This window comes from Grammomys surdaster, unplaced genomic scaffold, assembly GCF_004785775.1.
Source record: "Grammomys surdaster isolate TR1022 unplaced genomic scaffold, NIH_TR_1.0 126118, whole genome shotgun sequence".
Classification (NCBI taxonomy): Eukaryota; Metazoa; Chordata; class Mammalia; order Rodentia; family Muridae; genus Grammomys; species Grammomys surdaster.
The window spans coordinates 5,628,510-5,655,391 of NW_021620926.1; the positions used below are offsets into that span (position 1 = coordinate 5,628,510).

General features: G+C 44.0%; 2 long non-coding RNA genes across 3 annotated transcripts in view; one reads left to right on the plus strand and one right to left on the minus strand.

Annotated features, from left to right (window-relative positions):
- Positions 1 to 15,556, minus strand: part of LOC114611637 — a 24,597-nt gene extending 9,041 nt beyond the window's left edge. The window contains exons 1-3 of one of the 2 annotated variants that reach the window (XR_003709869.1): positions 15,437 to 15,556; positions 14,709 to 14,818; positions 10,901 to 10,986 (exon numbers count right to left, since the gene is read on the minus strand). This is a non-coding gene — a long non-coding RNA (uncharacterized LOC114611637). The remainder of the gene's footprint in view (positions 1 to 10,900; positions 10,987 to 14,708; positions 14,819 to 15,436) is intronic. The other variant, XR_003709870.1, reaches the window with a different exon arrangement.
- A 181-nt stretch (positions 15,557 to 15,737) lies between these two features.
- On the plus strand, positions 15,738 to 25,586 carry LOC114611650. The gene is made up of 3 exons (XR_003709872.1): positions 15,738 to 15,862; positions 25,126 to 25,260; positions 25,408 to 25,586. It is a non-coding gene; the product is annotated as an uncharacterized LOC114611650 (long non-coding RNA).
- Positions 25,587 to 26,882: the final 1,296 nt, after the last annotated feature.

Genomic DNA, 26,882 nt, shown 5'->3' on the forward strand with positions numbered 1-26,882 from the left:
CCGAATGGACCTGTGTCTGTCTGTGTGCTCCCGAATGGACCTGTGTCTGTGTCTGTGTGCTCATGAATGGACCTGTGTCTGTGTTTGTGTGCTTCCGAATGGACCTGTGTCTGTCTGTGTGCTCCCTTCTACCCATGTCTGTGTGGTCCCCTAAACGACGAGGTGGGTGAGTCCAAGGGAGTGAGGTGACCGAGATATCTGAGAAGTCAATCGCTTATCTTCTTCAGCAGGAAAGGGAGTACAAGATCACATACACAGCTCCATTCCAGCTCCACTGACAAATGAACTAAGTTGGAGAATGACGGGGAGGTGGCGGGGGTCCCCGCAGGACACAAAACCCCACGGCAGCACCACTAAGAGGGCAGACAACCTAGGCTCACCCATGTCGTCTCCTGTCTGGATCACTCAGCAGCAATCCAAATTTCTCCCAAGGACAAGGTAGGCCGAATACATTGCCAACCCAGAATGCTCTCCGTTACCACATGAGGTTACAAAGGAACCCCTATCATCCCCACGGGCCTCACACTTGGGAGAGCTGCCCAGAGTCTGAAGTTGAACTGCCACAAAGTTGAAACACACATTGTATACTTTATCCACTGGGATCTAAGCCACTATGGCCTAGTAGCATCTTAAAACCAGGCCCATTGCTAGAATGTGCTTTCCTGCCCTAGGGGCTGGAATTCATAGTGGGTCTCTGTTCTGGAGACTCCACAGGTATTCTGCTCTGTTGTATTGATGATCAGACTACCACAATACCAGCTGCTCAGAGCTCAAATCTGGCAGGAGGAAGACAGCCTCAGGCTCTGCCAGTATGGCCTTCTAACCTTAAGCAGGTACGCACAGAGAGGAAGCTGACACTAATACACCTGACATGCCCGTGTGTATCTGTGGCCAGGCCCACGAGACAGAAGTCACTGCCTCTCACCCAACAGAACCATCACACACCTGACCGGACCACAATGCCTACCACACTCAAATGAGGCCTAACAGCCTTCAAAGTGAGCACCTGTCCCTCCTCTTTGGAGAGCTCACTGAAGAGCCATCCTTGCTACACACCTTCACCTAGTCCAAGGATCAGCCAGGTCCCAACTCAGCACCCTTAGTAAGCCTAGGCAGCCATGCCATCCACAGCACCCAGGCACACCCAAGCCTAGACCAACAGCAAATCCGATGACAGTCCCCACCCCCCACCATGGAGTCTGCTGTAGCCAGTAGCTGAGGGTACCCACAGCACCTGTGCTGGACCATCTGCCAAACACGCAATGGCCCAACCCCCAGCAAAGCCATGCTACACCACCACAATTATACATATTGTTAGCCCAGGCCAGTGACACAGCAGAGTCCATGCAGAACCAAAGCTAAGGCCCATCATGCTCTGTGTGGACCAGAGAAAAATCTGGCAGCCATGCCTTCTATTTTCACAATAAGCCAAGGTGAAAGAATAAATAACCAGAGCCAGGCGTGCTGGCACACGCCCCTAATCCCAGCATTTGGGAGGCAGGGGAGGGTGGATCTCTGTGAGTTCAAGGCCAGCCTGGTCTACACAGAGTTGCCTGCAAGCCAGGGCTACATGGTGAGACCCTACCACAAGGAAGGAATTAAATTAGATTAAAAATAAGTAAATAGAACAAGAGAAAGCAAAGCATCATCAAATCTGGTGTTCAAAACACGAAGCAGAAACCAACTGGGGAGACAGCCATCTGGGGTTCCCAGGAGAGTCCTGAGCAGGAGAGACTCCCATCTGAATAGGCTCTCAGGTAGAAACACAAATAATTTCAGGAGACAGGTGGTGATGCACACCTCTAATGCCAGCATCAGGAGGCTGAGGCAGGAGGACCTCTGAATTGAATCTACAGAGTGAATTCTACAACAGCCAGGGCTACACAAAGAAACCCTGTCTCAAAAAATCCAAAAAGCAGGACGGCAGTGCCATCATATATGGTGTGCCCTTCCTCCAGCCTTGAGCAGGCCCGAGACCTTGTTTACCACAAGAGACCAGATAATAGGACCTAGGTGGAACTAACCACCTTGGCTGCATATCAATAGACACCTAGGTGGAGTCACCCACCTTGGCTGCACATAGATCCTGCTACAGGAACTTGAAAGAAGAACTGCCCCTGGGCTTGCCTCGAGACAAGTGACCATTGACCAAGAACGGATTATCCCACCCATCTCACCTGGCTGAAACTAGGAAGGGTTCGGGCGGGGTCTTCCCCTTTAAATTGAAAGCTTAACATTAAACCATTGAGCCTTGATCAGAGAACTTTGTCTTGGCTTCATCTTTTCTCGCTCTCTGTCCCCTTTTCGTTCCCAGCCCTCTTTCCAGGTGAACCTGTTTGACTTGTGGCCACAGGCAGCTACAATATGGGGCTTACAAGACGTTCATCAGAAACCACCCAAAGAAGTTCCACTAACAGCCAGCTGCAGTTCCTGGTAGAGAGCATCTCAGGCAGGCAACATGTCTCTTCAGGTGAGGCTTCTGAGTAAAAGAACTACTATTGAGGCCTGCTCCTTTTAACATAACTGGAGCCATTTTGTCTTCAGATTCCATGTCACTCACAAGGTGAAATTAAGTTCATAGTTATTGCTTTAACTGACACTGAAGAATATTACTAATAAGCCAAAAAGTGATGATTGAATCACTTGTACCCTGTTATCTCAATGTTCTGAAATCCCCGTGTTCAGTACCTGTCCACCATTCTTACCTCACTCAGAACCAATCGGCTTAAAGGCTGGCTGATAACACCCTGTCTAGTTGTACCTCTTCACTCCTTACCTTTGAACTTTGGAATGTGCTTTTCCTATTTAAAAAAAAAAAAAAAAACTGCCCTGAGGACAAACTATGGTATGTGTCCAATAAATTATTCTTGCTTAACTGAGATTGGCGTATGTCTGGTTTGTGCGGTGATTCCCGGACCCTGACACTAGCAACCAACAGAGATAGTGTTAGCACTATCGGGCACTGCAACACTCAGCAAACACTGGCTGGGAAGTTGAGGCAGCCAGTTGGAGTTCTTAACCAACCTTTCTCTCTGTGGCTGAACATCTGGCTTCTGCCTCTCACTGCAGGCATTTTGTATTAGTAACAGTAACCTCTACTGGAAATGATTTGCTTTCTAGCAGTTCTCAAAGGCACAGGGACTTGAAGGACACTTTGAGATAAACTCTCTTTGCTCTGAAATGGGGGGCAGCTCGCTACCAAAGCCAGCTGCTCAGTGAGCTCAAATAGCACATGGCAATGTACTGATGTAACGTAAATTACACGCTACTAGTGTGCCTTGCCCTGGGAGCCACATACCCGAATTTGGGGTGTGTGTGTGTTGCATTCAAATGACTATGTGGGTATGTGGACCCATGCACCCAGAGAAGGCCAGAACAGGCTGCTTTTATGTCAACTTGACACAACCTAGAGTCATCAGGGAGAAAGGAGCCTCAGTTGAGAAAATTCCTTCATAAGATCTAGCTGTAACACATTTTCTTAATAATTGATGGAGAGGGCCCAGCCTATTGTGGGCTTGTAGTCCTGGGTTCTAGAACAAAGCATGCTGAGCAAGCCAGGAGAAGCAAGCTAGTAAATAGCACCCCTCCGTGGTCAGCTTCTGTTTCCAGGTTCCTGCCCTGTTTGAATTCCTGTCCTGACTTCTTTCAGTAATGAACAGCAAAGTGGAAGTATAAGCTGAATAAATGCCTTCCTCCCGTTTGCTTTTTGGTCATGGTGTTTCCTTGCAGCAATGGAAATCCTAAGATAATGAGTGTCCTTGTCTTTCACCTTACTGTCGAATCAAGGTCTTTTCCTGGAGCTAGCTGTTACAGCTCTAACAGCTGAGCTGGCTGGGTCCGTGAGTTCTTGGGATCTGCCTGTATCTGCTCTCCAGCTGGTGTTGCAGCCATACACAGCTACACTTAGCCTTCTATATGGGTTCTGATTCAAACTCAGGTCCTCATGCTGGGGAGAGCCACTGGCCACTCAGGGTCACTTGGGAACTAGCCTAATCTCTTCAGGACAGCTCCTTCAGTGATTTGGATTTCTCAGTAGGTTCTACCTCTTAAAGATTCCACACCAAACCACATCCAAGCCATAAGAGCAGAGAGCCTTGTTGCTCTTGACAAAACTACACTGTATTTGCCATATACATCGAGTGGTTTTCTTTTTTCTAAGAAGAAAGAGATGGTTGTTTCTGCTTGAAATAAATAGTTAATATTTTATCACTAGGCAAAGAAGTTGCTCCTGCGACAAACATTGGTTAGGTCGCCTAATTAGGAAGAAAATTCTAAATATCCTACTAGCACTAATGAGAAATATTTATTTTATGTATATAAGTGGTTTGCCTCCATGTGTACATGTGTATCACGTGTGTGCCTGCTACCCTTAATGGTCAGAAGAGGGCACTGGATTCCCTGGAACTGGAGTTACAGGTGCTGTTGTGAGTTCTGGGACCTGAACTCCAGCCCCAGCTAGTGAAAAAGTCTGACACTCTATAAGGTGTAATGACATGCAAAAACTGTATGTGTCACATCAGAACATAAGAAAAAAACTGTGACTTTAAGAGCTACAGTTGCGTGGGCCAGGGAGGTAGCTGAGTCTGTGAAGGCCTTGCTGTACAAGCTGAGGGCCTCAGCTCAGCCTTTACAATTCATGTGTGGAAAAGAAAAAGCCAGGTGAGGTAGCACATATTGGACATCTCAGCTCTGGGCAAGTGGGGACAGGCAAATCTCCCTGGCTTGTTGGATAGTCACAAGTTCTAGGCCAATGAGAGACTTGGTCTCAGAAAATAAGGTAGACGTTGCCTCTTGAGGAATAGCACTTGAGGTTGACTGAATACACATGCAGGTGTGCAAGTGTATTCAGTCACACATGTACACCCATGTGAGTGCATACATACATGTGCACACACATACATTATAATTACTTAAGCTGGTGATCAATGGTTTAAATTCTTTAAACCAATGTTACTTAAACTCAGTGCCATCACAAGTGTATTAGAAATGCTCTGCTTGCCTCCATCTGAGACCTACTGGCTGAAATACCCTGGGTCTGTGTTTTAACAGGCATAAGTGATTCTGGGGCCTATTCAATGTGGAGAACCACTGCCTTGATGAATGCAGAAGTCACTGAGCACAAACGTACGTTCTGACTCTTCAGAGCTACTGCGACTCTATTTTTGTAGTATAAAAGTGTCCTGTTGTGGGAGAGATAAGCAGATATGAAACCCTTGGCAGAAGCTGTGTAAGGGCAGCTGGAATGTGTGTGCTTTCCACCTGCCCTTCCGGGTTTGTGGTCCAACAGTCTTAGAGACGGACCTGCCACAGCCTGAGTCAGTCTTTCGGTGCTACTCAAATTCTGAGCAGGAGAGGAAGTGTGTGCCTCCTCACCAGGTTCTAGTCTTGACCTTTAAAAAGGGCAGAGTGGGGCATTTTGTGAGGTGGTGGGGACAAGGGTGTGTCACTGTTGGACCATACTTCCATTTATTTCAATCTGCCCCTCCCCCTTCCATAAGAGCTCCTGAGGTGATGGGTTGGATGTGGGGTTTCCCCCAAGAGAAAGATGGTAACAGTGTAGAGAGAGACAAAGGAAGGAAGTCCCCCAGCAAGCCTGCTCTTGAACCAGGTAACTCAGGATCGTGTGGAAAACACTGAGATGGTGCAGATCCTGTGACTCAAGTCGCTCTGGCCCAGGGTGGAAGCCAGAGTGTTTCTCCCTCAGATTCATTAGTCACTGCTTACAAGACAGCCTAAGGTGACACAAGTCCCAAGAACTGGCCTGTGCCTAGCAAATGTTATCACAAACTACAGCCAGGTGCACATGGACGTAGTGGTGTCAAAGGAGTCGTGCAGAGCTCTCCAGTCACGTCGGTATATTCAAGGACAAATAAGTGTCTAGCCCAGGATGTCAGATTGCCAAGTGAAGACTCAGGCCCTGCTTGGCAAAGAGTTTATTTTGATTTCTTCCTGAAGCAGCAAAGAAGTTCTGCAAATGTTATTAAAATGCTGTGTGGCTGAGAGCAGTTCAAGGGTGAACCATTTCCAATAGAGGTCGCCGTTGTTTATTCCTTGATGGAAAAACATCTGCAGAAATTGTGAGAGCCTGATCTGATGATATCATTTCTACCTGTTGCTATTTGTTCTTTTACTTGGAAGCCTTACCCAAGGGGACTCTATCTAGAACTCTGGCTTTCAAGAGCTTTCCCAAGATGATTTCTAGCAGATGTTTTCAATGCCTGGGTATGTATGTATATGTGTATGTATGTGTGTATGTATGTATGTATGTATGTATGTATGTATGTATAATCTATCTATCTATCTATCTATCTATCTATCTATCTATCTATCTATCTATCTTCATCTCCCACCTTCTTACTACCCAGTCTTTTACTTTGGCCTTTCTAACAAACTCATTGACCGAAAACCAAAAGTATGGCTACTGAATATCATTCTCGGGACCATACAAACAAAACACAAGGGAATATTGCTGTTGACTGAACTGCATTCATTCCACATTTGTATACTGAGCCTTAATCATCAACATGACCAAACTTGGAGAGAGAGCGAGTGAAAGGTGATTGAGCTTACAAAGAGTGGTCAAGGTGGTACCCTTGGAAGCAGAGACACCAGAGAGCACATTCTCTCAACCATGTGAGGGAGATCAGCAGGAGGGAATTCAGCAGGAGGGCAGCCACCTGAGAGCCAGGAAGAAAAGCCTCACAGGGAGCTGTGTAATCTATTGCCTTGATCTTGGGCTAAAAATTATAAAAAAATAGATTCCTGCTCTTCCGCAGTGTTTTGTCATAGCAACAACCTGAGGGTACAGAAGCCATGCCTACTTGGCCTAGCCTCTCAAAGTCTCTCAAGTAGATCTCACGAGATGAAGTCCAGTTAGGAAACTGTGATTTGAGGGTTAAGTTGTTTGACTTACTTCTCCAGGGCATTTTAATCTTTTTTGTAAACTCTATGAAGACATCTCATTTAGAAAATTTTAAGGCTGACACTCTCATCCAGGTAGAGTAGCTCAGAAAAGATGCCCACTGACCCATGTACAGGTTCAAGCCTAAACTGTCCCCTGAACTTGGGCAGAAGGATGTTTCTTTCTGTCTGTTTTGTGGTGCAGGCACAGCAGTTCCTTCCCTGAGCCTGGAAATGACACAAGCAGCACAGCAAGCCAGCATCTCTGGCAAGCTGTGCTTTAGGGAGCACAGGGGACCTGCATGTTGGAACCCCCAGGAAGTGCAAACCGGTGGCCACCAACATACATTGGGAACAAACAGTAGGAATTGTATTTGTTAAATGTCTTTTGAAAAATGCTGTACAATGTCTACTTAAAGGATCCATTCCAACTATCATTTCTGCATGAGTTAAGACATGCCAAAGATAATGGACTAGTGTGCATATTTAAATTATAAAACTGCATATATTGGAAATACATTTTTAAATACAATGTCAAAGCTTCTTCCCTGTTGGATCTATGTAATTAAAGATATTTAAAAGTCATTTCTCTCAGCTCTGAAGGTGGTGAGAAGAGAGTGAAAACTAAAGGATTTTTTTTTTTAATCTGTCAAAAGAATGGCAGTGCCTGGAAGCAACTGCTCTCCTTTTTTTCTCTGTGCCCTCTGTCCTAAGACATACTGTTTGTACTCTTAGACCAAAAGGAAGTCTATATAATATTTATTCTTCTTAAAAATTGAACTAATTCAATCTGGGAAGTGGTGGTACATGCCCTTAATCTCAGCATCTTGGAGGCAGAGGCAGGTGGGTCTGTGGCTTCAAAGCCACTTTGACCTAGAGAGTTCCAGGACAGCCAGAGCTACAGACAAGCTTATGTAACTACAACCTAAAACAAACCTCAAATAAAAACCAAAGAGAACAAGGATGTGAGACACCTGTGGTCAATCTGAGAAGTGAGATTTCTACCAGTAAAAACAGCAGTATATACTTCTGCTTGTGGGCATGACAGAATAAATCAGACCTGGCTCATTCTCTTGCTTCGCCTCCTAATATGCTTTAGAATGACAAGGGAGAGGTAAGTCGATTTCAGATCCAGACAAGTGGAACGTTGAGTCCAGAGAGAAGGGAATATCGTGTCAGAGCTCCACAACCACTCACACTGGCTCCAGAGAGGGTCTAGCCCTGGCTTGGGGAAGAAGAAAATCCCGAGGTTGGGTTGGGGTGAAGGGAAAGTTGAGCAAGCTGGAAGGCCAGGGAGCTGGAGGAACAGGGTACAACACAGAAAAGGAAAGAGCTACACTATGAGAAAGCTCTGGAGAGCTGTAAGGGGCCTTCAAAAATAATTCAGCTACATACAAGTCAAGGACTGAGGGATCTGTCCCTAGGGTCCATACAGACTGAGCCTGGGCAAAGGACTTGGAACTAAGTGGAGTTACCCCACTAGCACAGCAGTGAACTCTTCTCTACTTCTACCCAACGAATGTGAATCTTGAAGAGACTAAGCCATTTTCATGTAACTTCACTGCACCCTATGACAAACCCTGAGCCTGTTTATAGGGATACAGAAATCCTAGCAATCAACAAATTTTACAGAGCTTGGGATTCAGTCAGCAATCACCAGGCATTCCAAGAGTCAGAAAATGCAACTATGATAAGGAGAAAAGTCAGTAGACTGGGACACTGAAATAACAGTAAGGCCTGGGGAGGTGGCTTAGAGGGCAGACCACTTGCTATGCAAATGTGAAGGCAGGAATCCAAATCCCCAGTACCTATATAAATGCTGGGCAGGGGTGGTGGTCTCCTGGAGTCTCAGCACTTGGAGGGACAGTAGTAGCCTCAATAGCTAGACTAGCCAGAAGAGCTCCAGGTTAGATAAGAGACCCTGCCTCAACTAATGGAGACTGATGGAAGAAAACACCTGCTATCGATTTTGGATCTACACACACATACACTAGAACCAGAACATGCACTTATGCTCACACACTGAAACACATGTACATGCATGCACAGATATGACACATGCGTAAAATAAATAACATGGTTATTAAGATATATTTTATGTGCTCAAGAAGATAGGGGAAACAAGATATTAAAGCTGGGTGTGGTGGTGCACACCTTTAACCCCAGCACTCAGGAGGCAGAGACAGATGGATCTCGTATATTTGAGGCTAGCCTTGTCTATAGATAAAGTCCCAGGACAACAAGGATTACACGAAGAAACCATGTCTCAGAAAAAACAAACAAACAAACAAAAAACAAAAACAAAAAACAAGATATTAAAATGTAACAGAGAAACCTACAAAAAGACTAAATCAAAATTTTAAACATGGAAAGTACAGTATCTACAACATGTGAGCCACCATGTGATTGCTGGGAATTAAACTCAGGACCTCTGGAAGAACAAGCCAGTGCTCTTAACCACTGAGCCATCTCTCCAGCTCTGGCAAGTATAGTATCTGGAAAGTAACATGTAAGATGAAAAAAACTGATCCGATCAGGATCTCTTATAAGGTTCTGCAGGAGAAAACTGCAGAGATCTTGAGGATGAGGCTGTAGAACTCCCAAAAGCAGAAAATAAGGAAGGAAGCCTGAGGCACAAGTGAGGAGAAGCCATGAGGCTTCCAGACAGCCGAGTGCATGAGGGATTAGAACCCAGGAAGGAGAGGATGCCAAAACCACACTTGTGGAAATTGTAAACCCACAGATCCAAGCTCAGGGAGCCACGGACACAAAATTAATACAAGATAATTTGCTATAGTATTTCAAATAGAAAGTGTCTGCTGGGCACTAGACAGAGGCGACCACTCAATAATCGGGACAGCCAGCCAAACTGAAGCAGCTGCCAAGCCTTTGTTCACTCTCTATGACAATACAGGCAGGAGGCAAAGGGAAGCAGCCTCTTGGCATCCCTTTCTCTCCCACAGATTAGCTCAGCAGAAGTCAGGGTGCCACAGGGAAAACTACCGGAAGGAAAACCCGACTTCCATGAGTTGTCCTCTGCCAGAAGCACATGCTGGGGGGGGGGGGGGGGCACTAAATCTCAATAAAAAAAAAAGCTATGAGACAATATTGTAAAGAACTTAGTAGATTTAAACACTAGAAACTGGCTAGTAATCTAACAAAGCAAGCAAAAGGTAGGAACAGAAAGACTTACTTAGGGGGGCTAAAAATAAATGGAATTGGAAAATAAAGAGAGTGAGTCTGGAGAGATGGCTGAGCCTCTTACAGAGGATCTCCCAGAACCCAGAGCAGCCACAAACATCTGTAACTCCAGTTTCAGGGGATCTGACACACTCCTCTGACCTCCTTGGGTACCAGGTGCATATGTGGTGCACAGACATACATGCAGAGAAAACATTTATACACATAAATCTTTTAAAGAAAGAAGGAAGAAAGGAAGGAAGGAAGGAAGGAAGGGAGGGAGGAAGGAAGGAAGGAAGGAAGGAAGGAAGGAAGGAAGGAAGGAAGGAAAGAAGGAGGGAAGAAAGGAAGAAAGGAAGAAAAGGAGGAAGGATAGTTTTAGACAATGGTAGCTCATTTGCTTGTGGAGGATAGACAGGATGGCCTCTGGATGTACTGGAGAAGATGTTTCCCTTCAAGTTGGGAGCTGGAGAAGGCTGACTGGTCCGTAAGAAGGAACAAAATGGAGAGGAGGTGACAGGAGCACTAGTAGAAGCTGGGTTGGAGAACACCTGTTGAAAAGGAGAAAAGTGGGGCTGGTGAGATGGCTCAGTGGTTAAGAGCACTGGCCGCTCTTCTAGAGGTCCTGAGTTCAATTCCCAGCAACCACATGGTGGCTCACAACAGTCTGTAATGGGATCCGGTGCCCTCTTCTGGTGTGTCTGAAGACAGACACAGTGTACTTATATACATAAAGTAAATAGATTTTTTAAAAAAGAGAAAAGAAGATGAGAGATGTGATTGGGAGGGATGTGGGTTCAGGCCCTACACTACAACCCACCAGAGGCTGGGGACTGACGGGGTTTTTTCCACTGGCATTTGATATCCTTCAGGTTTTGTATAGCAGAACCACGTCTCACCTGGGCCCTGTTAAGCAGGAAAACAATAGTTATCGTCTCTTCTATGCAACCAACTACTTAACAAACCTCAACCAACAACAACCACCAACTCAACAACCCTCTCGGGGACCTAGCATTTATATAGCCTCTGAAAAGTCCCCAGAATCCCAAAGGTCAGGCAATCTCAGAAACTCTCTGCAGCTGGCGAAATCACGTTGCTGCTAGAGCAAGAGACGAATCATAGTTACCTGCCCTGCACTGTCTGAGGCAGCCCCATATCCTACACCCGGAATTAAAATGCAAACATTCTTATTATTTTTCTGTGTTTTTCAAGGAAACCAAAATTCCAAAATCTTCACTGCACATATCCCCTTCGTCAAAGTAACCAAATGTTTCTGCTTCCCCACCACTACCCTTAGCTGTCACTCACATGGACCATCTGGTGGGATGAGGAAAGAGCACTGTGGGAAAATGAACTTGAGGTTTCACATAGTTCCACTCAGGTAACTCTTCTCTTGCTTCTAGCCAGGGTACACACAGGCTACGATTTTTATTTTTTAAATAAGGGACTCACTTGGATGCAATGAAATTTGATTTGCATCGATAAGTAAGAGATATATTAATATCTGACGTATGGTCTAGCACCTGCACTTCCATTCAGTCCCAAGGGCCAGCAGGTTTCAAGCCATCCTGTGTCACACTCAGTGATGTGTGACACATCCAGGGGAAGGAAAGTCCTCCGGGTACAACTGTGTGGCCAGCTCTCTGCCTTGCCTCTTTAGAGTCTGCTACAATGTCTACCCACTACTTGGGCAGACTGCTTTTTAGAAGTTCGTTATTTGTAGCTAATCTAATGCTCACGCAATGGACATTTCTGCAAATGAGCTGAAAATTAAAAGATGATGCTGTTAACAGCAGAACTGACATTTCCGCGGTTTATATGAACATAGGAAAAGTAAAACCAGCAAGAATCTGATCAGATCTTCAAATCCTAAAAAAGAATCACCATAAGGACGACCTTTTGTTCTCTGTCCTCCTGGGTTACAACACATATTAAGTTAATCACGGTAGGAAGCCATTAGAGTAGGACGCATATTTCTTAAGAAGAAACATCTACAATTTTTTCAGAGGCTGAGTCACTATTCACTCATGGTTCTTTACAAAAATTCACAACTGTTCAGAATATTTAAAAGTTGCTTTGTAAATTCTTAAAAGGATGACCAAAAAAAACCCCATGCACTATATTAGTGAATTAAAACATATACCTTAGTCAGCAGTTATTAGACTAATTATTAGACAGTATTAAAAAATATGGTTGAAGACTAAAAAGCGTCATACTTTACAGCAATCACTTTCCTGTTCTATGGCCATGTGCTGTGAAGGGCAGCTGTTTCCAGTGTGTCCTTTTCAAAACTAAGATACAGGAGTCACAAAGCCATATACTCAGTAATAACTCACTAGTAAAATAAGGTTTACTCAAATTTTGGTTTCTAAATCATTATAACAAAAAGGAAACCAGGTGTTCTGGAGAGGTGACTAATTTCCAGGCTGGGCAGGGAAAGTATAAACACACAAGAAACAACCTGTGGCAGAGTCAGAAAGTGTGCAAGCCTTGGACATATGCAGTCAGGTAGCGGCATATTTTCCCACAAGTTGGGAGGAGCTAAGGTGGGAGGAGTAAGGAGTGGAAGAGGAGGTGCTAGGGAAGCAGAGATGTAGGAGGATGGAGAACCATGCTTGGATTGAGAGCAGTCCTGGGTAACAACTTATATCTAGGTTAATTAATTGGGAAGCACCTCCAATTGTGTGGGCATCTTGTTATTGAGCATTACCAAACATGTAAAGCCTTTGGATAATCTAAGCATTAGAGTCTCATTTCTACCGGGTCTGCATGGATGGTGGGATGGTCTGGGCTCAGCCCAGCCTTGTGGAGACAGTGTGGAAGATTGGCAGAGCCATCTCCCACACTGGTGTCTTATGGGTGGCAGGCCCGGTGTCTCTGGCTGCCTGAGCCGGCAGTGGTGATAATTTGCTGCCACCGCTTGTGGCCACAGACCATGGCTAGTCAGGGAACATGGCAGCTCTGTAACTAAAAGCCAGAACGGGTGCTGCTGTCTTAAATATCTCCTGCAACACAATCATAAGAGCTCTGCCTGCCCCTGAAGAAAGCGGAGACAGCCAACATGTTCATAAATATCCCTGACTAAATGCTTCTGACATTTTGAGCTCATTTTTCTCAAAATAAAGATGCAACCTTTTCAACTAGTCTTTTTTTAAAATTGAAAAACTTTCACACATGCCAGGTGGTGGTGGCGCACGCCTTTAATCCCAGTACTTGGGAGGCAGAGGCAGGCAGATTTCTGAGTTCGAGGCCAGCCTGGTCTACAGAGTGAGTTCCAGGACACCCAGGGCTACACAGAGAAACCCTGTCTCGAAAAACCAAAAAAGAAAAAGAAAAAAACTTCACACATATATTTTTGTTATGTTCCCCTCAACCGTTCCTCCCAGATCTTCCCTGCCTCCCTAACTCTGTCCTTTTTCTCTTCTTAACAAACAAAACACACAAAAACAGAAATCAAAATATACAAGCAAAAAGAAAAGAAAAAAAAACAGTAAGATTAAAAAAAAAAACCCAAACAAAAGGAGACAAAAAGTTACAAAACTACCATCATGTTCTGGGCATGAGGCCTACTCTGAAGTGTCATTAATATACCCAGTGAGATCTCACTGGAAAAGAAAATTTTTTTCCTTTACCAACAGGTATCAATTGCAGGTAGCTTCTTGGTTAGGGGTTATTGTCTGTTAGGTCTCAAACCCAGGACTCTGGCCACCAGGTTCTCCCAGCGTCTCTCAGTCCCTACATGTTACAGGGTCCTAGCGACTGGTATACCTGTCCCCTACCCTAAACTTCTCCAGCCCAGGGCCTGGGCTGAGCTGCCCTTCCTCCAGCTGCCCCTCTTTATATAACTCAGAGCTACTTTGACTACACTGGCCTCTTGCCCTGTTGGCTGCGGCTCCTGGGTCCCCGTCCCTCTCCCTTCCTGGATCTCCTCACATGGCTGCTTCAGTTTGCCCTTCTGTCTACTCTAGACTCTCCCAGCTGTCTGTCTCTGCCTCTGGTTTGCTCTCCCTTGTATCTAGAATAAGAACCTCGACCCCTCAAGGAGCAGTCATATCCTACATTTCTTTTTTTATTTATTGTCCTGTCCACCTCCTGCTCTCAGTGTCAGGATCCCATTGGCCGACGGTGTGCAGGCCTTGTGTGTGCTGACACAGTCTCTGAGTGCATATGTCTATCAGTCCTGCTCTGTCTGGAAGACACTGTGTCCTTGCAGTCCTCTGTCACCTCAGACTCTTGCATCTTTCTGCCTCTTTTTTTGGCACAGACTCTTGAGCCTTGAGGGGAGGGTTTTGGTGAAGCCAAGTTTAGGACACTGAGCTCCAAAGTCTCACCCTCTGTAGGTTGTCTAGCTGTAGATCCCTGTGTCAGTTGTTCTAACTCAGAGGTTCTCAACTTCCCTGATGCTGTGACCCTTAAATATAGCTCTTCGTGTTGTGGTGACCCCTGAACATAAAATTTTCGTTGCTACTTCATATCTGCAATTTTGCTTATAAATTGTAATGTAAATTCCTCTTTTCAGATGGTCTTAGGCAGCTGTTGGAAAGGGATCTCCAGCCAAAGGTTGAGAACCACTGTTCCAACGAGTTTGTAAGAACTCTTGGACAGTGAGAAATAGAAATTTTAATAACCTTAAATATGTGTCACTGAGAAGGTTCTTCAAAATGACTTGGTAGCCACAAAAGTTTTCTTCCTTTTGGATCCACAAATCTTCTTAGGGTTATTATTGTAGCTACAACAACTATTGTTAAAACAAGACAAAAATAGTCAAACCCAAGATCCTTGGATGACAAAATAAAGAAATCAACCCCCAAGATCGTTCGACTCATGCAGTGAATCTAAAGTGCTTAAGAACAAGCCCTAACAGCCAGAGCTACTGAAGTCGTTGTTCACTGAAAATGCATGATTTTTATGGTAGTCATAAGATACCCCAAGACCATGAAAATGAAGTAAGTACGACCACTTTACAATTTAAATAAATGAGAGATGTTCTCTGGTAGCCCAGGCTGGCTCTCCATTCCCAATATAATGGGGACCCTCTGCTAACTACCTGCTGAGATTACAAGCACCTGTTACCATGCCCGATTCAATTATTTCATTTTTGCCACCACAGGGTGTTGAACCTAGGACCCCATGCATGCTTGTCCAGCAGCTGATGACGTCCTCATCTGTCTTCTTTTAATTTTAGTTTGCATATTCCCATAGCGAAATCTTAAGGTAGCTTTCTCAAACGCAGGCTCGAACTCTTTACGGACAGGTGTCTGGGAACCATTATCTGAGACCATCCCAGCCCCTAGGAGGCCCGCGCCCGGAGAATGTCGCCTCTCGGGACACTGGAAACTATTTGCGTGTCTGGTACCTTAAAACGAAAGTACTCGGTGCAGGAACTCTGCGCAGGCGCTCTAGCAGCAAGCAGAGTACGCAGGAGCTCTAGCAGCGAGCAGCATTCACCTCCGCTGTTGGGACAGTTAAAAGATAGGTTTCCGGAAGTGGGAAAAGTGACCTTTCACGAACCGGAAGTTAAGAAATAGGCCAGCGACTGCATCCTACAGGACATTTGTTGAGGGGGCGGAGCTTTCGTCGAGGGGCGGGGCGTGAATGGAGGGCGGGGCGAAGCAGAGAAATGGGGCGTTCCCGAAGGGGAGGTGCTGGGCAGAAAGTTGTTTCTAGGAGGGCTGCCGTGAGCCAACGAGTTTTTTGGCGGGTCTCTTGAAGTGACAGAGGACATAAGAGGTAGGGCTGTCATGGGCGCGGGGCGCCTTGAGTGCTGCCCTCAGACGCGCAGGTGAGCCTAGGGGTCTGGGCGAGGGCCGAGCAAAGGGAAGGAATTGCTGGGCGCGGGTGGCCGGAGTCTCGGCCCGCTCACCCCGACGCCCGCCGGACAGCCCGGCTCTCCAGCCTGAAGACGCTGACCCAGGCAGAGCCTCCGGGCGGCTGGTGGGTGGAAGACCAGACAGCGACAGAAATGTGTTTCTCATCCTAGTGCCATTTGTTCCGGGTTAACGGAGGAGTGAGATGAGAGTATGACTAACAGTCGCCCCCGGCTAACAAAACAATAACAAGTAAGCCAGGAAACCACTGGGCTAATTATAGATCAGGAGAATGGCAGCTGCTCTAAGGGTGAGAGACAAGAGAGATCTCTTCTTAATGATTAAAAAACAAACAAACAAACAAACAAACAAACAGAAAAGACAGTCCAGCATTCCAGCCAGAACTCTTGGAATTAAGTTCTGATTCTTCTTAGAAATCCGTACACCTAGGAGGTAAGTGATGCCCCAAGTCTCACCCGGAAGATTGCACACAGTACTGGAATTCATGCTAGTGGCCTGACACAGCCCGGGATGATTGCTTTGGAACCTTTGTTCTTGGAAAGCTTTATTATGTTCAACTCACGTTCGTTTGGTTCAGTGTGAAAAGGGTTTTATTCCTATTTTCATGTAAAACTAACCTTTGAGCAGGATGTATATTGAGAAATTAATTTTCAGGAGCTAGAGAGATGGCTCATTGGTTAAGAGTCCTGCCCTTGCAGAGAACTGCTGTTGGTGTCATTGCTAACTCTAGAGCAGTGGTTCTCAGCCTTCCTAATGCTGCAGCCCTTTAACACAGTTCCTCTTGCTATGGTGACACCCAACCATAAAATTATTTCACAGCTACTTCATAACTGTAATTTTGCTACTGTTATGAATCATAACAGGCAACTCCTGTGAAAGGGATGGCAACCCACACAGGCTGAGAACCATTGCTCTTCAGCCTCTTAATTCCAGCTCCAGGGAAATCTGATCATCTGACCTCTGCACATACATATACTTACGCACACACACACACACACACACACAAATACAAATGTGGTGGCACCTGCCTACAATCCAATACTGAGGTAACTGAGGAAGGAAGCGCAGGAGCGCCGTACTCTATGCTGGGTATTGTGAGCTTGTCTCAAAACAAACTTGGAACTACATTGAAGTTGCTGAAGTGGATGGATAGGTGGTACATCTGTTAGGCTCTTGATTATACCAGTCATTGAGTGTATAAACTAATTAAACTTTTAGCTCTATGTTCAGGTACTATCTCCACTTTACAGGATTAGAAGCTGAAGCACTGAAAGATGAAGTAGCTTACCCACACTATATAGCCAGGACACTTCTGGCTGAGCAGAATGTCCTTCCTTGAGAGTCCATCCAGAGATGAGAGCTTTGTTCCTTAGCCACAGTTGAACTGTTGTTTTTGTTTTGTGCCCTAGTGTTTGTGTGTGCATGTTTTCATGTGCAGCTGTATACATTGTGTATGCTTTGCACATGGATGTGGAGGTCAAAGGTCAGAGGTCTTCCTCCATTGTTCTACACCTTATTTATTTTGAGACAAAGTCCCTATTCAACTAAACTGGTTGTCCATTGAACCCCAGGTATCCTCCTGTCTCCATCTCCTCAGCCCTGGGCTTATAGGTACATGACTACACCTGGCTGAAGATACTTCTTATACTTCTATAGCAAGCACTTTATTGACTGAGCCATTTTCCCAGACTTGCTTGTGTTGGTTTTTAAATCTGTCACTATAGGTTGCCACCCAAACTCTTGATAACTCTGTAGATTTCTTTTATCTCCTCCTAATTCCTTTAACAAGGCTGGGAAAATCCTTTTAGTTTTTTTTTTTTTTTTTTTTTTTTTAACAGATACAGACTGCCATTTTCCAAGGGTAGTGCTATAGATTCTGGCCTCATCTCCTTTGTTTCTATCTTAGTATCTTCCTCAATTATATATATATATTTTCTAATTTTCTTCCAAGACTTGTCTCTAATTTTCATCTTTTTCTTTTTTTAAAAAATCTCTATCATCTTAGTATCTTCCTAATTTTGATTTAGAACATTTTCTAATTTTCTTTTTTTCTTTCTTTCTTTTTTTTTCCAAGACAGGGTTTCTCTCTATAGTCCTGGCTGTCCTGGAACTCACTCTGTAGACCAGGCTGGCCTCAAACTCAGAAATCCGCCTGCCTCTGCCTCCCAAGTGCTGGGATTAAAGGCGTGTGCCACCACTGCCCTGCTCTAATTTTCTTTTAAGGCTTGTCTCTGGTTTTCATTTTTCTCTTTTTTCATCTCTAAAGCATAAGAATCTTGGCTATCAGGATTAAAATAAGGATTACCAATGTGACAGTAATCATAATTGGTACTGTCTAAGTTCCAAGTAGGTCTTTAACTCTCCCCTTTGTTTTTTTCCTTAAACCCCAGTGATACACAGAACCCCAAAGCTCTGTGTCACTGTGCCTCTCACCTTTACATAGATTATTTCCTTAAAATTATTTAATTCTTTCTCTAAGGACTTTATTTTGCCAATTTAATCTGTTTTTCCCTATGATTATTTATACCCAGTTTCTTTTCTCTTACACCGTTTTTAAATTTAATACTTTACAAGTTCATAAGTGTTAGACTTTTAAGTCCCACTGTGACGCGCCGCCTCGCTGATAAGGAGAACGCCACACTCTGGATTCTTCTGACAGCAGTTTACTGTTACAGCTCTTTTAGATGGTCATGTTACAGCTCTTCTAGATGGTAGTGTTACAGCTCTCTTAGATGGTAGTGAGGCGAAGGACCTCGAGCCCCAGAACCCACGGCTTATATAGAGCCCTGGGAGAACGTGCCACATGCTCATTGGCTCTTAAATGTCACCTAATTAGCATATTAATTTTTCGTGCCTTGCGCATGCGCACATTCAGCTTGGCTCTGACGAGAACCGGGGAGTGGGAAGCCGGCGCACCCTGCGCAGGCGCACATTCAATCCCGGCTCCCTCAAGGAGCCGGCGCCATTTCACAATGGCGCCTGCGGCTCCCGACATCTCCCCCGTCTTTATTAAATTGCTGTAACAAATTTTTAACTGTTATTTTGCTGATCAAGCCCACCGTTCTACCAGTAAGGCGTTCAAGGCAGTTAAACAGTTGTGAGACCCTCCACACTTATGTCCCGTGCAATGGGAACCCGAGCCCTGGGAAGTGTGGAGGACTATCACTCAGGGTTCCTGGTTAAATACCCCCTGGAGCGACGTGTACATATCTGGTTGGTTAATTGCCCATAAAATCCTATATGCCCCGGGATGGGCTGTGACTTCCCGCGCTTTCGCCTTACACAAAGGCAGTAAATTATAGAACTTGTGAGAGCATCAGATTGCCAGCGCTGTCTCTGCCTTCCACGGCTCTCTACATCTCCCCCTTTTTGTTTTAATAGATAAGATTTAAGAGTGTGATGAGCCCGTTTTATAATGTCTTGTCTTTGAGGATTGTGTGGTAGACCTGTCAGGTGAGTCACCTCTATTTGGCGACAAAATTGTCCAAACTTTTGAGATGTATAAGTTGAGAATTTTAGGCTTTTCCCAGGCACTCCAGGCCTCAAGGCAATGTTGGATAACATGTGTTGCCTTTTCTCCCGATAAAGGGGAGGCAAAAATGATTCCAGAACAGGTGTCAATAGAAATATGTAAATATTGAAGTCTCCCAAAGGACGGGATATGGGTAACATCCATTTGCCATAATTGATCACGTGTAAGTCCTCAAGGCTTAACATCATTATGAAAATTGAGGACACTGAGAACAAGTTTTTGTTATTTAACTTATACACTTTTCAGAAATATCAAATTATAGTCTCAAGCTATTATTATTTTGATGATATAAAGAATAAGATTGTATGGCCAATTGTTTCTATATGGTCTATAATTTGACCGGTATACAAATCTGTTCTGGCATTGCCCTGGGTTCTAGGCAATCCAATGAACCCTTAAATGTCTGATAAAGAAACAGTACATGTTTCTTAAATTAAGCTGTATTTTTATAATTAACTGTAAAATTTGAGAATTAGTAATATCTAAAAGGGCAACAATTTTAAGTAGTTACAAACCATGAGCCATATACTGGCTATGAGTGTACCAATTGAAAGCTTGATTTTTCAGCATTTCAAACAGTGTCTACAGCACATAATTTAATTATTTGTGTTGAAGCAGGGGAAAATTCAAGAAAATGAACATGTGATATAATTATATATACTGCCTAATAAATTGATGAAGCATCTGTAAATATAGTAAATATGTTTTCTATGGGCTGTATGTAAATTTATAGGAAATACAAAAGCATGTATATTTTCTAATAACCAACTTAATTTTTCTAAAATATTTTCAGGATTCTATCTTATAATCCTGTATTAACACTGTAATAGTTTCATGATAAGATGTTCAAACTTTATTTGTACATGAAGAAGGATGAAACCACATTAATGGTTACTTTGGCTAAAGGTCTGTTGTGAGCACATGAGTAGCAATAATGTAAACAGCCAACAATGTATCATGGTCTATATAATTTATCTTTTAATGACCAATAGCTTATTCTATACCTTTACAAAGCTATCTATCCCTCATCAGTTAACTGTCGAGGGGAATTAGGATTTGTATCTCCCTTGAAAACATCAAACAGAGGTTCAAGTCCTCTTATGGTAAGTTTAAGATGAGGTTTTAGTCAATTAATATCTGTTAACAACTTTTAAGAGTCATTAAAAGTAAACCAATTTTTGTATGTGTGCCTGTAAGCCAGAAGAGGGCACTAGATCTCACTACAAATGATTGTGAGCTACCATGGGTTGCTGGGAATTGAACTCTAAATATTTGTAGTTGTGAGCCTAGCCTTTAACGGCTGAGCCATCTCTCCAGCCCCTATTATCTATTCTTATTGGAATTTTCTGTGTCACAATCTGTTTAAGATGTAACTGAATTTTCAAATATTAAAAACTCATTGTATTAGAGTAAGGGCGTAAAGAAAAACTCTTTTTAGAGATATCAGTTAACAAAATGAATAAAATACACTGAGAGATTTAAATGTTTAATTTCTGTATTAAAGCAACAACAAATTCTTATATAAGACTATTAATCATTCTTTGAGTCAGCCTTTTAATGATATTGTTTCATGGGCTCTCAAGAATCACTAATAAATTCATTGGATTTAAATCTCATCACTTTTACTAGGATGTAAAGGAACAATAAAAACAATCTTTTAAATCTATAATAATTCTATGTATTTACTAGAATGGTAACTGACGTAGGCAAGACAGGCTGTAATGTCTCATTAATTTCATAAATCTTAAATTTGAACTTTGTTTTTGGTTTAACTGAATAAGCAACTCTTTTTAGTTGAATGAGGGATCAGATAAACGCCAAGTTAAAGGCACTCTTGTCTTCTAATAATTGTTACATCAGCCCCAGTATCTATTAATTTTTATTGGTGAGAGCAGCTTTTACTGTATTTTGTCAAACATTCGGAGCCATTGCCATAGCGGCAAATCTCTCAAACTTCATGGCTGTAAAATTAGCATCAAACCCATGCTTTTGAACTGACTCAGCAAGTTCCTTAATAGAAGTATATTCTACCGATGTGTAAATGCAACTTCTTTCTGTAGCTTTAAACACTGGAAAGGCTTGAAACATCTTTCTTTTGTTTTCCTTTGAAAAGAGTTCTGTGCAGCGCCTGCCCGCGTAAGGTGGGCGCCGTGGCGGCTTGGGTTTTCACCGCGGGCGGGGGAGCTCGCGCGCGGTTTCTAATCCCCGCCTCTCTTTTGTTCTCTATTCTGCGGAGGCAGCTGCCCACGTGAATGGTATCCTTCCGCCTCAAAGCGGACTATTTTTCTATCTAAATCCTGTTCCCACTTGGAGGACCCAGGCTCCCCTGATTCATATTTATATAATTTCAAACTTTGCAATTCTTCAACTGGATATAGAGGCCTTTTCAGCTCAGCTCAACTCTTAGCTATAGGTGTAGGTAGCTTATCAGCCTCTGCTGTGTATATTAAGACTGCCTTTAAAACAAAGGTAAACTAGCCCAAGAGTTGTATATGTAACCATTCTTGTCTTTTGAACATGCAACATAGAACATACACTTAGACAAAAAACAAGCAACACACATGGACATTGGTGCGCCAAGGACAGACAACAAAGAAGGACATTTAAGAGCTCTTTTTTGTTGACATAGCTCAGAGAGAGGGCAACTGTTTTTCTAAAACCCTTTCTCTCTCTTATTCTTTACTGGATAAAAAGATTTTTTTTTTTTAACGCCTTTTATCCGTTTTTTTTTTTTTTTTTTTTTTTTTACGTTTCTCTCCCAGGGAAAATTATCCCTCATCTTTGTTCCTTTTCTCTTTTTCTCTCCCAGGGAATTAAAATTATCCCTCTGTCATCCCCGCAGATCAAATGTTTTTGGGAAAATCTTTAGACATGTCTCTTCTCCATCCCCCGAAGACATCTCCTCAGAGGTGGAGTCACTAATTCTTAGATTTTGAAACTCAGTTAACACTGGATATAATTTTCTCTTAGGCTCTTTCTGTTCCTCTTTTGTAGCTACTTCTTTTTTAATTTCCTCTTTTTTCTTTTCCTTTTTCTTCGTTCTATTCTTAGCGCTCTTTTCCTTTTCTGCTTCTGATAGGCTATCCTGGTGCTCTGCTAAAGCTCTTTGTCCCTCTCTTACCTTGTGTTGGCATTTAGCATCCTCTATACAGGCTCTAATCATTTTATACAAAGGCCATGTGCCTGGTCTTAACTTCCCTCCTTCTATTTCGTTGATCAGATCACGTCCAAGTTTGCCCCAGGAGCCCTTAGACAGGGACCCCGTGGATACAAACCAGGGAGCTACCTGATCTACATCTCATAAAAAATTGCACAACGCTTTCTCAGGAACCTTTAAGCCACGCTCGTGCAGCAACGCCTGCATTGCTGAGAGAAGCGGCTTCATTTGATGGTTACCCATAGCCTTTTATCTACTGGAGGGAGCGAATTTGTAACTTACAGTTCCTGTATACACGGAGGGCAAGTGCACTCCTTCCCCTGTACATGCCAATTAAGACAAAAGCAGAGCACTAGAACTATCGCAGCCCAAACGGGGATAGCAATAGCAAGATAGACAGGATCCACCATACCTTGCAGAAAAGCGTCTAGACTTCTCGCGCCGTCAATTCTGAATCCTCTGTTGAGCCAACAGGGTCCCTCGAAGCTGGATAAAATGCTGAGACGTTCGGCTTTGTCCCGGGTTTCGGCACCAGCTGTGACGCGCCGCCTCGCCGATAAGGAGAACGCCACACTCTGGATTCTTCTGACAGCAGTTTACTGTTACAGCTCTTTTAGATGGTCGTGTTACAGCTCTTCTAGATGGTAGTGTTACAGCTCTCTTAGATGGTAGTGAGGCGAAGGACCTCGAGCCCCAGAACCCACGGCTTATATAGAGCCCTGGGAGAACGTGCCACATGCTCATTGGCTCTTAAATGTCGCCTAATTAGCATATTAATTTTTCGTGCCTTGCACATGCGCACATTCAGCTTGGCTCTGACGAGAACCGGGGAGCAGGAAGCCGGAGCACCCTGCGCAGGCGCACATTCAATCCCGGCTCCCTCAAGGAGCTGGCGCCATTTCACAATGGCGCCTGCGGCTCCCGACATCCCACTGCAGCTCTGGGGAAAACCGCAGGCTCCTCAAGCCAGCATGTGTCTATGGTGGCTAACTCCATCCCCGTAGCTTGGTCTAACAGGCTGCTGGCTACTGGTTCCACCCCCTTTGGACCTGTCCCTTTCTGTAAGCAGTTGTAGGCCTTTTCCTGCGTGACCTAAATTGGGCTGTCTATCTCTCTCTAGTCCATTTTTTTACCTTCCTCTGGAACTATGTCATGCTTGGGAGAAGCCACAGCTGCTGTACCTGCAGGATCTAGTGCAAGAGAGACAAGAGGCAGCTCCAGCACCCACCAGCTGGCTTAGCTCACAGGCCTCCTCTTGGTCTCTCTTAAAATTATTTAGCTTCTTGCCCAACTTGGAAACTGCTCTGGGAAGTGCTTCTTTCCAGCCTTTCACCTGGGATTTTTTTCCTCAGGCTCTAAGCTTGGATTCTAAGAGCCCCACATTGGGCACCAATTTTAAACCATGGGCTTTTCCATGTGCTCCCAAGGTCCTGAAATAATGACTCTGAGACTAAATTACTTAAGAATAAATGCCTAGGCTAAAAGCTCTGGTGTTGGCTTGTTCCTGCTATCTTGTAACTCAGATAACCCATTTCTTTTATTCTAAGCCCTGCCACATGGTTTGTTTCCTCTCCTCAGGTTCATGAGAGCGTAATCATCAACACAGGGTGAATCTGTTCCCATGCCTGACTCTATCCCAGAATCCTCTCTCCATGCTGGAACTCTAAGTTCTTCTTTCCTGCCTAACCTAATAGGTCAACAGCTTTGTTATTGACAGGCAGTGCTTCCATCCCATACACAAGAGATTCTCTCTACAGTTATATGAATTTTTGTAACCACAGAACAAAGTCCCAGAACATTCTGTAAATATGGGAAATGGAGGAGAGGCTTACATAGATGTGTTAAAGGAGTAAAGGGACCCAGCCACCAAATGAAATGGCACCTTACTTCGTTCTTAGAAGACTGTCTGAATCAGAGGTCTACTCTCTATCTCCTTGTCCTGGAAGTGCTAGATCAGATTCAAAAGATCACCAGCGACACTTGTTTTTGAAGGCTCTGGAGTGTGACCTTTGACCCAAGCCTCCTAGTGCCTGAGGTTCAGATGAGCCTGAGTTTTCACTCCTTTTGGAGGAAGAAGCTGTCTAAATACGGTCCTTGCTTGAAGTGTCCTATCATGATAACAGTTTCTTTGGAAGTGTCTAACTCATACAGTTAAGGCTACAAGAGACAAAGCATTATATATTAATAAAGGCTCAATACAACTAGATACAGCAATTACAAACCTCATGTTTAAAGTCAAAGACTTCAGCCATTTGGATTATATGTTATTGTGCCTATTTTGCCCATTAAAAGTTATAGTAACCATATACATATTTATGTAGCAAAAAAAAATATTTTGGCTAATGCAGGGTTCTGTCTTTAGTTCCAGGCTTCCACTAGGGACTTAGATTACAACTCCTACACACCAGACAGCACTTCTGTAGATGCTGCTCCATCTGCATGTCTTCAGTCCTGTCATCTATGTTAGTATTTCATAAAATATCTGTACATCACATAAATAACCATTTTGTTGCTTGTTGGCTTTGTAGGTGGAGAAAACCTGAAACCTCCTGAGAATGGAGATCTCTGTGACACAGATGGCAGGCTTACCCTAAAGTGCAGCAGCCACAAGCTGCTCCTGTTTAGTGGGCAATGGGACTTTTTCAGCAGAACATCAAACAAAGGTGACAAATTGGCTTGCTGGAACAATAGGAATAATTTTATATTTCTGTCATCATAATTTCTTTCTAAATGTGGGAAGCATTTGGTTGTCTCTGTTATAGGAAACCTTACGTCCACATCATATAACGTTTGTAACTTCTCCCCAATAGGAGACTGAGCTGGCTTGTGACATGGCCCTGCAAGCACTTCCTACCAAGCCTGACAGAAACCCTGTGGAAAGATTGAACCAACTCCAGCAAGTTGTTCCCTGACCTTGGCCCATAGACATTGGCATATGTGTGCACACATGGACACAAAATAATTGTAATAAAGCATGTTTTAAAGAGGACAGCCATTCCAAGCCATCTTTGCCTGAATGTTCCATACTCATTAGATGCACAGTGGCATCAAGCCTGTAGCCTGTGGAAAGAACACAGAAGGTCCATCCTAGGCCACAGCCTTCCTTACTAAGTTATCCTAGTATTTCCATTGTGTAAGTATTTTCATTTCAGATACAGTTCGTCCACATCAGTGTTGTAGACCCTTCATTTACACAGACTGGAGGTTTTTGTCAGTGCCTCTTTCTCAGTACTGACCTTCTACTTCCCATTCTCCAAGAGGATAGGCAGAAAGCCTCAGAAGGCAGGCTCACAGGAGGGGCAGCCCTCCATCTCCTGCTTGGTGTTGGGGCCCCATCTGCACCCCTCTGTCCCCTGTGTAGGGTGAAGACAGCAGGGAAAGAAGGAGCTGTGAGCTCTTTCCAAGTCAGGGCCCCAGAGCTTCACCCACCAGGTTGCCCACTGGTTACTAAATGGGAATAGTGATTTTACAGCTTCCTGAGTGTGTCTGTGACACAGACCGTTTTACCTCTAGTGAGTTTTCTGTATGCAAGTTTCAGTTTTGATACCACTTGGTTTTTGCCATAGGCTGGAATTTTTTCATCCACCAGCTGGCTTATGTATAGGATATTGAGGAAACCCTTAAAGTTACCCTATAATAACGAGCAAACATCCAGAGTATCACACAAATACTATACTCATCCGGGATTCTCAGATGATAATCATCCTGTGCCAAGCATCCCCTGTGCTCTGTTGTTCTGCTGGTTTTGGAAGCAGTCCCCTTGCAGAGATACCGGTGACTGACAGACCATGATTGACGCCATGTTGTATAGACGTGAGCAGATCCGCTAGCTTGCCTCTGCTGCTTTCTGTGTCTGTGTTTTCTCATGTGTTAATGGAGGCAATAGATGTGACAATAAGTAACATAGCATCCAAATCAAGATAGTTCTAAAAGTGAACGGAAGTTTAATGAGCTGGACAGCAAGTTTCAACTGGGACTTGCCCAGATACACTGGGCCCCATGATGCAGAATTTGACTCAGAGGTTCTGAGTGATTGTTTATAAACTGCAGGAGAGACAGATCTGCAGTTAAGAGAACTACCTGAATAGGGAACCCAAGTTGAGTTCCCGGCACCAAGATAGCATGGCTCACAACCATCTGTAACTCTGACTACAGAGGGACCAACGCCTTTGGCTTCTACTGACGTCTGTACTCATCCATGCATACCCACACACATATATACAGGTAAATATAGAATAAATCTTTGTAAGAGTAAAAGCTAAAGCGCTCAAGAAAGTGACATGGG